We start from the raw sequence: 12702 nt of genomic DNA, 5'->3' as shown, positions 1-12702 counted from the left end.
TGTTGATTTCTATTCCAGTTTTCTGTACAGGTTCCGGAACAGTCGGAACCGAGGTGATGGAGAACTTTTTTGATGTGTGTAGATGTTCGACGAAAGATTGAAATGATCTTTAATACGCTGTTGTTTTGCGTTTTTTTATTCCACTTTTATTGAAATTAAGTTTTATAGCACTGTATAACAAATCTGTATTGTGGCCTTTATTTGTACTACAGCATCACTCTGTTCCACGTTACAAATCAACAATTTTCGAATATAATCTGAATTGAAGATTGACAATTTCAATTTTGCTATAAATTCTGTTTATTTTTAACTGAAAGACGGAAGTGTAACTATGTAGAACAAAAATGTTCTGTAGGTAACCCAGCCCTTTATACATCCGCATTCAGTTTCTAGACAGTTCTTCGCTCACGGTTTTTAGAGGAATCTAGTAAGACACACATCGCATACGTAAAGAGAGCGATGGTCATGAACTAACGCCCTATGGGTATGCAACATATCTAACGTACAGTTAACGCGGGTAGACCTAAAATGACGAAATGTATCTGGATAACTATTCTAGAACACTTACTTACGATAGTCTACGGTAGTCTACGGTAACCTACGGTAATTTTACAACTCTAGAGCATACTATCAAACCCGATTACGTGCTGACTCACGGTAAGCCAGCTGAAGCGCCCATACCTCCAGGTGCAATAATATTGTGGTCGACTAATGTGCTGTTATATTTTAGGGCAGCTGTGTGCACTCACGAGGAATGTTCTCGGCCCATAAACTGTAAGTCTGTGTAATCTGCGGTGACAGTCGCCGAATTCTGTGTAAGCCATTGTTCAGGCGTCTCGGAATTTTATCTCTACCGTCCACGTACTTACATTCTTATCGTCAGATTTGGTGTTGACAATACTGACTCATTCAAAGGAAACTGAAACGTTGATTCAGTGAACACTAGAGCCAGAACTATATAATTGTATAATACAAAATAATATAATTTATAATACTAAACAATTTTATATGTTTAACTGCATTCATCTTTTATTTTATTGCAATTGATTCTATAGTAGTTATCAAAATTTAAAAGTTTGCTACATGTATTTTACCTACTGTATTTTCATCATATTTCTGGTAGCTACAGCGCTTCAATATGTTTTGTACACTAACACCAGTTGCAAAATGACTGTGTGGACGATGTGGCCTATTTTACACCATATTTTAGTTCTGACGATGCTTTGCTGAGTTTATTTATATTTTTTGACAACGCCATTACGGTTTTATCACGTTAGGACATGGTGTAGAACAGGTACGCTTTACCTTATTTTACATGTATATTCCCAGTTTGTATGAGAGTATAACGTGATATGAAATACTGTGTGGTTTTGATAGAGAGACTGCCCACCAGTTGTATATTTTTTTTTATATTGTAGATCTGAATATCTACTGAGTGAAACGAGTCATCGTCGAAGGACTTTATATTGTGATCAAAGACCGGAATAAAAACGACTGAAAACTATATACAGCTGGATAACACTCCTCTAAACATTTTATAGAAAAGTGCGTGCCATTAGCAAGTTTCATTTTTAATAGGTTTCCAGCAGAACTGGAAAAACGGATTGATAAATCCTAAGTAGGCAAATAAAGATGAAAGGCTTTCTTGTCGCAAACTGCTTCTATTCTATACAGAGGTTTCTTCCAGTAGTTGAGGACTTTTCTCTGTAATGTTACTTCCGCGTGTGCCATCAACTTTTCGTGTTTTATTAGTCCTTTAATTCTTTGTTTATTTCTTTTGTAACTATTCTTCTATAAACCATGCACTGACCCGTTCCATAACCAAGCAGCTGTGGATCGCATGGTCACATGCAACCTGATAAAAATATACACTGAAGCGTCAATGAAACTGGTATAAGCATGCATATTCAAATACAGAGATATGTAAACAAGCAGTATACGGCGCTGCGGTCGGCAACGCCTATATAAGACAATGGCTCAGCTGGTAGATGGTTTACTGCTGCTACAATGGTAGATTAGCAAGATTCGTGTGAGTTTCAACGTGGTATTATAGTCGGCGCACGAGCGATGTGACACAGCATCTCCGAGATAGCGATGAAGTTGGAATTTTCCCGTATGACCATTTCATGAGTGTACCGTGAATATCAGGAATCCGGTAAAACATCAAATTTCCCCCATCGATACGGTCGGAAGAAGATCCTGTAAGAACGGGACCAACGACGACTGCAGAGAATCGTTCAGTGTGACAGAAGTGTAACTCTTCCGAAAATTGCTGCAAATTTCAATGCTCGGCCATCAACTAGTGTCAGCGTGTGAACCATTCAACGAAACATCATCGATATGGGCTTTCGGAGCCAAAGGCCCACTCGTTTACGCTTGATGGCTGCACGACACAAAGCTTTACGCCTCGTCTGGACCCGTTAACACCGACATTAGATTGTTCATGGCTGGAAACATGTTACCTGGTCGGACGAGTCTCGTTTCAAATTGGATGGACGTGTACAGGTATGGAGATAACCTCATGAATCCGTGGACCCTGTATGTCCGCAGAGGACTGTTCAAGCTGATGGAGGCTCTGTAATGGTGGGAGGCATGTGCAGTTGAGTGATATTGAACCCGTGTTGTATCTAGATACGACTGTCACGGGTTACACGTACAAATCCTGTCTGATCACCTGCATCCGTCCATGTCCATTGTGCATTCCGACGGACTTGGGCAGTTCCAGCAGGACAATGCGACACCACAGAAGTCCGTAATTGCTACAGAGTGACTCCAGGAACACTGTTCTGAGTTTAAACGTTTGCGATGGCCACCAAATTCTCCAGACATGAACATTATTGAACATATCTGCGATGCCTTGCTACGTGCTGTTTAGAAGAGGTCTCCTTCCCCTCGTACTCCTGCGAATTTACGGACATCCCTGCAGGATTCACGGTGTCAGTTCCCTCCAGCACTACTTCAGACATTAGTAGAGTCCATGCCACGTCTCGTTGCGGCACTTCTGCGTGCTCGCGGGGACCCTACACGATATTAGGCAGGTGTACCAGTTTCTTTGGGTCTTCAGTGTATATTTATGGTCGTAGTTTAACTTTCAACTTAACACTAATACACAATACATAATGTGGAAAATGAAGTAGTCTGACAGATTTTTTTCAAGCCTTGTTCAGAATTTAAACAATCGCCTAATTCCTAGTTCTCATTACTACATACTTGAAATGCTTTCATTTATACAGGACTAGCTCAGCAGCCGCTGCTTCGCTCGAGTAGACAGCTGGTCTGCAGCGATTTTTTTTCCTTTATCTTTAATCGAATTTTTATGTTCTTCACAAATTGCAATACTTTATAAGTATTTACACTAATTAATGCTATGGAAGCATGGGCATGCACTAAGCAAACATCGATTCTGATAGCTGGAGTCCAAGACTTTTGTTAATCATGCTCTTCCGTTCTTGTGGTGATATTTCTGTAGAAACCTTCATCCCCTAACACACATTTCTTTACATTCGACCGAGAAATGAAATACCCAATTTCATAGATTTATTGTTAGCTTCAAAATGTTTTTAATATAATGAAATCTTAAAAATTTTCATCCCCGGTTTCACCCCTTACATAATGTGGACGTCAAAAATTGAATAATCTCAATCAACAATCGTCGGGAGCAACCATCCACTCATGTTACGCATTCAAGGCATTATGAAATATTCACACCGCTGTAGTTCCTGCGTAAGCAAATACAGTTCCTACAACGTAATTACGCTTTAATATGTGAATTCAAATGATTTTAATTATGTAATACAAGAAAATATATTTCGTAAATGTCTTAGTTTCTTCTGTTTCATGTCTAGAGTTCCAGCCACGTCATATGCGATGGAATCTTCACTGCTACAGCCATAGACGCTTGTGCGACAGCCAGCGATAGCAAGCAGGTCCCACCGTCTACTGTTGCCGACCTACGACTCCACTGTGCAGGAGAATAATTCATTGCAGGAACACCGAAATGAAATTGGATTATGTGCCTGTAGTATAACACGTCCTGTTGTACTGCCTATTTATATTTGATATTTGGTTGAGTTCACATGCAATGCTCTTGTGTGTTATAGTATACTAGTATGTGCATATGCATTTGTGACGACGACAAATTATACTGTACTGATTGAAGTTGCTTCCTACCACATAGTACTTCCTGTGAAGAACAGAATAATCTTAAATATAATGTTGTTGTGGTCTTCAGTCCTGAGACTGGTTTGATGCAGCCCTCCATGCTACTCCATCCTGTGCAAGTTTCTTCATCTCTCGGTACCTACTGCAACCTACATCCTTCTGAATCTGCTTGGTCTATTCATCTCTTGGTCTCCCTCTACGATTTTTACCCTCCACGCTGCCCTCCAATACTAAATTGGTGATCCCTTGATGCCTCAGAACATGTCCTACCAACTGATCTCTTCTTCAAGTCAAGTTGTGCCACAAACTTCTCTTCTCCCCAATCCTATTCAATACCTCCTCACTAGTTATGTGATCTACCATCTAATCTTCAGCATTCTTCTGTAGCACCACTTTTCGAAAGCTTCTATTCTCTTCTTGTCCAAACTATTTATCGTCCATGTTTCACTTCCATACATGGCTACACTCCATACAAATACTTTCAGAAACGACTTCCTGACACTTAAATCTATACTCGATGTTAACTATATGAAAATTTAATTGAAGTATTTCTGACCAAAGCGGACTACGTCTTAAAAAGAAAAAAAGAAAAAGAGAAGACGAGGCCACTTTCAGAAGCACGTTGTAGATCTTTGAATGGGTACTACAAAATATTTTCTGAGAAAAAAAAGTCAAACTTGTAATACGTAGAAGAAATTGAAGGGATGTACTTTTGTTTAACTTAGACAAAACAACCGCGCAACTAAATGAAAATAATTGTATTCCATTCCGAAACTAGTGGATTAATGTGGCCTACACTCTGTTTGAAAAATATCGTTCCGAGCGCGGTCATATTAGCAAGCAAAAATTTCCGGAACATAGTTGTAATGCCGCAGTGTGTAACATTTGGTTGCGCGATGATGATGATAATGCATTTGTTAACGCAATAGACATCTACATCTATGGCGCCCATACGGAAGTTTGGTGATACCACCGTTGTTAAAATGACTAAAAGTATTAAAAATTATATTACGAACGGGACTAAAACGAGAAGGTAACAAAGAACGAAGTACGAAACTACAAAGAACCGACAAATTCCTCTTGTACAGATATAACAAAAATCAGTACCACAAAATTGAAAATTACGTAATAACAAAGGGTTGACGAGATGGGGAAGCATCGGTCTGGCCATGAATCTTGCTAGGATAGCCTAATGATGAGGCGACCGCTCGCGATAAGCGGGACATCCGGTTCGAGTCCGGGCCCTGCCAAAGCCTCATTGTCGTCATTCCATTACACAGCTGATGGGTGTCCATGTTCGCAACTGCGAACACAACTCGTGTAATAAAGCAGATTTTAAAACAGAAGCTGTTTATGCGTCCCAAACAATTATATTCGGTGACAAACTGCAATTAAAAAGTTTGAAAAACAAGTATCTTGGGATCAAAACGCGAAAATGAAATTTGGAAAGAGATCACAGGAGGGTTATGAAGCTACACAAAATAATCACAGATACCAGCGGGAAACGGCGACTACACTTCCAGTGTCACATAAATAGGAAGTAGAACAGGCTCACTAAGAAAATTCTCAACTTAGCCTTAGCGATTAAATACCGCAACAATTAGTTAACAGAAGATAATGAAGGCCTATAAGAAGCAAAGGATTCATGAAGGAATCATTCAAGGCAGAACAAAATTTTGAATCTTTACTGACAAGCAAAAATTATTGAGAATCCTACCCGATAAATTCAGAATGAACCGAACCATAAAAAGAAACAGTGAACTAATGAAGAGGTATAGGAAAGAAAATAAGAAAATAAGCCGCTCCTCATAAAACGCATGTGTTGGATCCGGTCTTTCCTGTCGTCTGTGACAATTGTCAAGTCCAGCCTTGTCCGTCAACGCAGGCCGGGTGGAATTAGATAAAGAATGAACAAAGTGCTATTTATAGACATAAAGCAAATGTTTTCAGCGTTCACGATCGAATGAAGAGCCTTTGGCAACGCCACACCCTATTCTGTACGGCTCGACGCCCTTTACTTTCTCGGACGAGGCCATTAAGCGCCCTTTACGATTGTATATATAGCGTATAGCCTCGGTAAATGGACGACTCTCTGTGGAAGATAGCAGAGACATGGGTAATTGGAGAGGGACTCCCAAGTACACACACAGTTATGGAAAGATAGGATGTGCAGACCAGAGAAAATAAAAAAAATAGAGAAAGGCTCGTCGCTCTGAGATCAACACGGCAAGGAAGAGGTTGGCATTACACATCGCTGATATTTATGGATGTTTCAAGGCCGGTTTTCAGAATAATTATGTATCGCTTAGAACTGAAATCAAATTTCACGTGTAGCTGAGCACAGGGTGCACTTCACGTCAACCAAAAGACCTACTGCAGGTCATAATTACCACATAATAGGGACGCAGAAGAAAAACTCTCATACGTTTTACAGACTTCAGTTATCAGCAACTAAATGAGTGTACTGGCTAAAAAAACAATTAGAACTGCCGAACATTCCAATAGGTCGTTTCCTTCTGAAGAAAGCATTTGGAAATAATATTGTTTTGGGGACTAGAATTCAGTACGCTGTACTAATCGGTGAATGTTCATGGAAAGAAGGAAGGATGGGATTTAAAGCCCCGTCGACAACGAGTTCATTAAAGACAAGGGTGGATATGGATATGTGTTGAACGCTAGCTGTTCATGCATATTGATGAACTGCAGACAATAGTAATTGTTCTCAGCCTTTCTGCAGATGATGTAGTTATACATTAGCAAGTACTACATAAAAAAATACATAAATATTCATACAGATCTTGATAACTTTCCAGTGAGGTGCAAACATTGGCAACTTGTTTTGAATGTATCACGCAGACTTCACAAAATCAGAAAAAGGACTGTCCTATGACTGAAGTGACAATGAGTCGCAGTTGGTATCAGTCAGCTCCTACAAATACCTGGTTATAACAATCTGTAGGTATATACCATGGAGTGAGTATAATAGACTGAGTGATAGGTTGAGCAGGTGGCAGAGTTCGGTTCATTCGTATGTTACTCACATGGGATTGCACCTACTCATCACCGATTTCGTACAAATTTATGGTATATTCAGGACTTGGCCAGAAATGAAAGCGACAGATGGTCAAGAGTTGAGAACAAATGGCATTTTTGACGCAGGTAGGGTGAGTCATGAGCCATGAGCCATTTACGTTACACTAGTTAGGAGATAGTGACTGGCGCAGCGGAAAGAATACACAGTATTACTCCGAAGGGGCATGAGGATGCGGAAGGCAATGGAAATCATTGCATTACAGACACGTAACATTTATATACAGGACATGTGGACTGTAATTGTAGAAGTGTTATGATGATCTCTCCTTTAGATTCCGGATCTCCGGGACGGGACTGCCAAGGAGGAGGTTACCATGAGAAAAAGATAAATAATCAACGAAATAACATTCTACGAGTCGGAGCGTGCAATGTCAGAAGATTGAACGCAGTAGGGAAACCAGAAAATCTGAAAAGGGAGATGCAAGGGCTCAATCTAGATATAGTTTGGGTCAGTGAAGTGGAAAGAAGACAAGGATTTCTAGTGAGATGAGTATCGGGTAATATCAACAGCAGAAAATAGTATAACGGGAATGGGATTCGTTGTAAATAGCAATGTATGGCAGAGTGTGTTACTATGAACAGTTCAGTGATAGGGTTATTCTTATCAGAATCGACAGCAAACCAACACCAACGATTGTTCAGATATAGATGCCGACGTAACAAGCTGAAGATGAAGAGATAGAGAAGGCGTATGAGGATACTGAACGGGTAATACAGCATGTAAAGGGAGATGAAAATCTAAAAGTCATGGAGGACTGGAATGCAGTTCTAGGGGAAGGAATAAAAGAAAAGGTTACAGAAGAATATGGACTTGGGACAAGTAATGAGAGAGGAGAAAGACTGGGTTCTGTAATAAACTTCAGCTGGTAATAGCGAATATGTTGATCAGGAATCACAAGAGGAGAGGTATACTTGGAAAAGGCTGGGTGGTACGGTAAGATTTGAGTTAGATTACATCATGGTCATACAGAGATTCCGAAATCAGATACTGGATTGTAAGGCGTACCCAGGAGCAGATATAGACTCAGATCACAATATAGTAGCGATGAAAAGTTTATTAGTCAGGAAGAATCAATACACAAGGAAGTAGGATACGGAACTACTAACTAATGACGTGATACGCTTCAAGTTCTCTAAGGCTACAGATATAGCAGTAAGGAATAGCTCGGTAGGCAGTACAGTTGAAGAGAAATGGATATCCCTAAAAAAGGAGATGGCAGAAGGTGGAAAGGAAAACATAAACACAAAGAAGGTAACTGAAGAAACCATGGGAAACAGAAGAAATACTTCAATTGATCGATGAAAGGAGGAAGTACAAAAATGTTCCGGGAGACTCAGGAATACAGAAATAAAAGTCGCAGAGAAATGAAACAAATAGGAAGTGCAGGGAAGCTAAGACGAAATGGCTGCATGAAAACTGAAGAAATCGAAAATGAAATGATTGTCGGTAGGACTGACTCAACATACAGGAAAGTGAAAACAACCTTCGGTGGCATGAATAGCAAGGGTGATAATATTAAGAGTGCAACGGGAAGTCAACTGCTAAATGCAGACGAGAGAGCAGGTAGATGGAAAGAATACATTGAAAGCCTCTATGAGGTGGAAGATTTGTCTGATGTGATAGAAGAAGACACTGGAGTCGATTTAGAATCAGAATTTAAGAGCTTTGGAGGATTTAAGATCAAATAAGGCAGAAGGGATGGATAACATTGCATCAGAATTTCTTAAATCGTTGGGGGAAGTGGCAACAAAACGACTATTCACGTTGGTGTGTAGAATGTATGAGTCTGGCGACATACCATCCGACTTTCGGAAAAGCATCATCCACACAATACCTAAGACGACAAGAGCGGACACGTGTGAGAATTATCGCACAATCAACTTAACAGCTCATGCATCCGAATTACTGACAAGAATAATATACAGAAGAATGGAAAAGAAAATTGAGGATGCTTTAGATGACGATCAGTTTGGCTTGAGGGAGAGGCACGAGAGAGGCAATTCTGATGTTGCGGTTAATAATGGAAGCAAGAATAAAGGAAAATCAAGACACATTCATAGGATTTGTCTACCTGGAAAAAGCGTTCGACGTTGTAAAATGGTGAAAGATGTTCAAAATTCTCGGAAAAATAGGAGTAAGCTATAGGGAGAGACGGGTCATATACAATATCTACATCAGCAAAGAGGGACTAATATGAGTGGACGAATAAGAACGAAGTGCTCGTATTAAAAAGGGTGTAACACAAGGATGTACTCTTTCGCCCATACTGTTCAATGTGTACATCGAAGAAGCACCGATGGAAATAAAAGTTCAGGAGTGGAATTAAAATTCAAGGTGAAAGGATATCAATGGTACGATTCCCTGATGAGTTTGCTATACTGAGTAAAAGTGAAGAAGAATTACATGATCTGCTGTATGAAATGAACAGTGTAAGGAGTACAGAGTATTGATTGAGACTAAATCGATGAAAGACGAAGGTAATGAGAGGCAATAGAAATGAGAACAGTGAGAAACTTAATATCAGGATCGATGGTCACGAAGCAGAGGAAGCTAAGGAATTCTGCTACCTAGACAGTAAAATAACGAGTGACGGACGGAGCAAAGAGGACATAATAAGCAGACTAGCAATGGCAAAAAGGGCATTCCTGGCCAAGAGAAGTCTACTAATATCAAATATCGGTCTTAATTTGAGGAATAAATTGCTGAGAATGTACATCTGGAGAACAGCATTGTATGTTAGTGAAACATGGATTGGAGATGAAGTCCCATGCTTCTTGACAGGACGTAGAGGAACGATGCGGGAGACCCGAACCGCCGTACTAGGCAAGGTCCTAATGAAGGTGGTTTGCCGGTGCTTTCTTCCGATCGTAATGGGGATGAATGATGATGAAGACGACACAACAACACCCAGTTATCTCGGGGCAGTGAAAAATCTCTGATCCCGCCAGGAATCGAACCCGGGACCCCGTGCTCGGGAAGCGAGAACGCTACCGTGAGACCACGAGCGGCGGACGGTGAAACATGGACTGTGGGAAAATCGAAACAGAAAAGAATCGAAGCATTTGAGATGTGGTGCTACGGACGAATGTTGAAAATTAGGTAGACTGATAAGGTAAGTAATGAGGAGGTTCTGTGCAGAATCGGAGAGTAATGGAATATGTGGAAAACACTGATAAGGAGAAGGGCAGGATGATAGGACGTCTGCTAAGACATGAGGGAATGGCTTCCATGGTACTAGAGGGAGCTGTAGAGGGCAATAGCTAAAAGGGAAGACAGAGATTGGAATATATCCAGCAAATAATGGAAGACGTAGTTTGCAATTGCTACTCTAAGATAGAGTAGCACAGGAGAGGAATTCGTGGCGGGCCGCATGAAACCAGTCAGTAGACTGATGACCCAAAAAAAGAAACGCTTACCGTTGTGCCAACCGGTGCCTGGACAGTAGCCTAGCGTAAATGGGTCATGACTCGCCTGACCCGCGCAAAAGTGCTATTTTTTCTAAAGGCTTCGCCGTCTGGAGCTCCCACTTCCATCACTTTCATCTCTGGCCAAGCCCTGCATTATCCATAAATTTGGGCGAAATCGGTGTTGACGGGTAGGCGCGGTGCCCTTGTCAGTAACCTGAGTCTACCGAGCGAAGCGGCGCAGCGGTTACCATAGTAGACTCTCATTCGGGAGGACGACAGTTCAAGCCCGCGTCCGGCCATGGCTGATTTACATTTTCTCTGCTTTCCGTACATCGCTTTAGGAATATGCCGGGATGATTTGTTTGAAAGGCACGGCCGACTTCTTTCCACTGCAAAAATATTCAGTCAGATCTTGATAATATTTCAAAGTTATGAAAAGATTTGCAGCTTGCTTTACGTGTTCAGAAGTGTGAAACTGTAGGCTTCACAAAGCGAAAAAGGCAGACTACGATATCAATCAGTCACAAAATCGGTCAACACAGCCAGATACCTGAGTGTAACTATTTATAGGCATCTCAAATGGAAAAATCAGGCAGGCTCTGCCGTACATTAAGGAATTTGGCCGGGCACTGCGAAAATGCAGTCCGTCTACAAAGATGGTCACTTACAGAACTGCTTGACACTCGCATTAGGGTATGTGGGCCTCAAACTAAATTGACTTAACAGAATATATTGAACGTATAGAAATAAGAGCAGCTCAAATGGTTACAGGTTTGTTTCTCCATGGGAGAGCATCACAGTGATGCTGAAAACAGCAAGCTTTTAAATATTTGGTGAGAGAGCAGAACTGTCCCTGAAAGCCTACTTACGAAACTTACGAAGTTTAAAGAACCATTTTACAGTGAGGATTCAGGAACATACTACAGAACCCTACCTACAGCACACGTAGAAAAAGTGATAAGCAGAGCATTCAGAGGCCTTTAAGCAAGCATCATCTCCGCATTCTATACAATAATAGAACGTTAAAAAAACCATAATACATGGTACAGTGTTTAGAATTCTCTGCCATGCAGTTAACAGTCGTTTGCAGTGTGTACAACGTGTTGGCGGTTTAGGTGTAGATATTGTGATCATTATTACCTTGATATGTAGTCACTTCGGTGTGTTAACTTTTTCTTTGCGTCTAATTGTCGTCCCGCAAACACATCATGTAATTTACTACCTGACGTTTTGTACACGATTGTAACTGCACCGCGAATTCGACTACACTTGTCAGATTCGACAATCCATTTTGTGTCCACGCATCCACAGTTCAATACCTGACCTGCTGCCCAGGGTAAAATAAACTTTAATGGCTTGCTTGTGTCGTGCGTACTTGGAGGTACTACCCAACCTAAAAACAAACCACTCATAACATCTGGAATTATCAGTCTGCAAACGAAGTGAATGTTAATGTAATGTTGTTCAGTGTTCTGTTCTCTATCGTCAATAGAAGTACCTGCACTAATCCCTAGGGTTGGTTGGGTTTTTTGGGGAAGGAGACCACACAGTGAGGTCATCGGTTTCATCGGATTTTGGAGGACGGAGGAGGACGTCGGCCGTGCCCTTTCAAAGGAACCATCACGGCATTTGCCTGGAGCGATTTAGGGAAATCACGGAAAGCCTAAATCAGGATGGCCGGACGCGGGATTGCACCGTCGTCCTCCCTAATGCGAGCCCAGTGTGCTAGCCACTGCGCCACCTCGCTCGATACTAATCCCCAGCCAACAGACTTGCCGCACTGGTAACGCCGGTTCCCGTCATGGACGGTTATCTTGTAGCACGTCGACCATGTCACTGAGGAGAAAATAATGATATTTGTAGGGAAGACTCTTGCTCACCTTCCCTATAGCCCCGACTTGACACCCTATGGGTACCAGAAAACAACAGAACAGAAACGAGCTCAACGTTATGAGACGCTGTCAGACGGGGCTAGCACTTGGATGGGTCAACCGTCCGGGTCTCCCAAGCGCTGTGGGCAAGCGGGGTGCACTCAGCACT

Source organism: Schistocerca serialis, chromosome 1, assembly GCF_023864345.2.
Source record: "Schistocerca serialis cubense isolate TAMUIC-IGC-003099 chromosome 1, iqSchSeri2.2, whole genome shotgun sequence".
NCBI lineage: Eukaryota > Metazoa > Arthropoda > Insecta > Orthoptera > Acrididae > Schistocerca > Schistocerca serialis.
The sequence above is the reverse complement of the archived record's forward strand: the minus strand, read 5'-3'. Positions refer to the sequence as shown.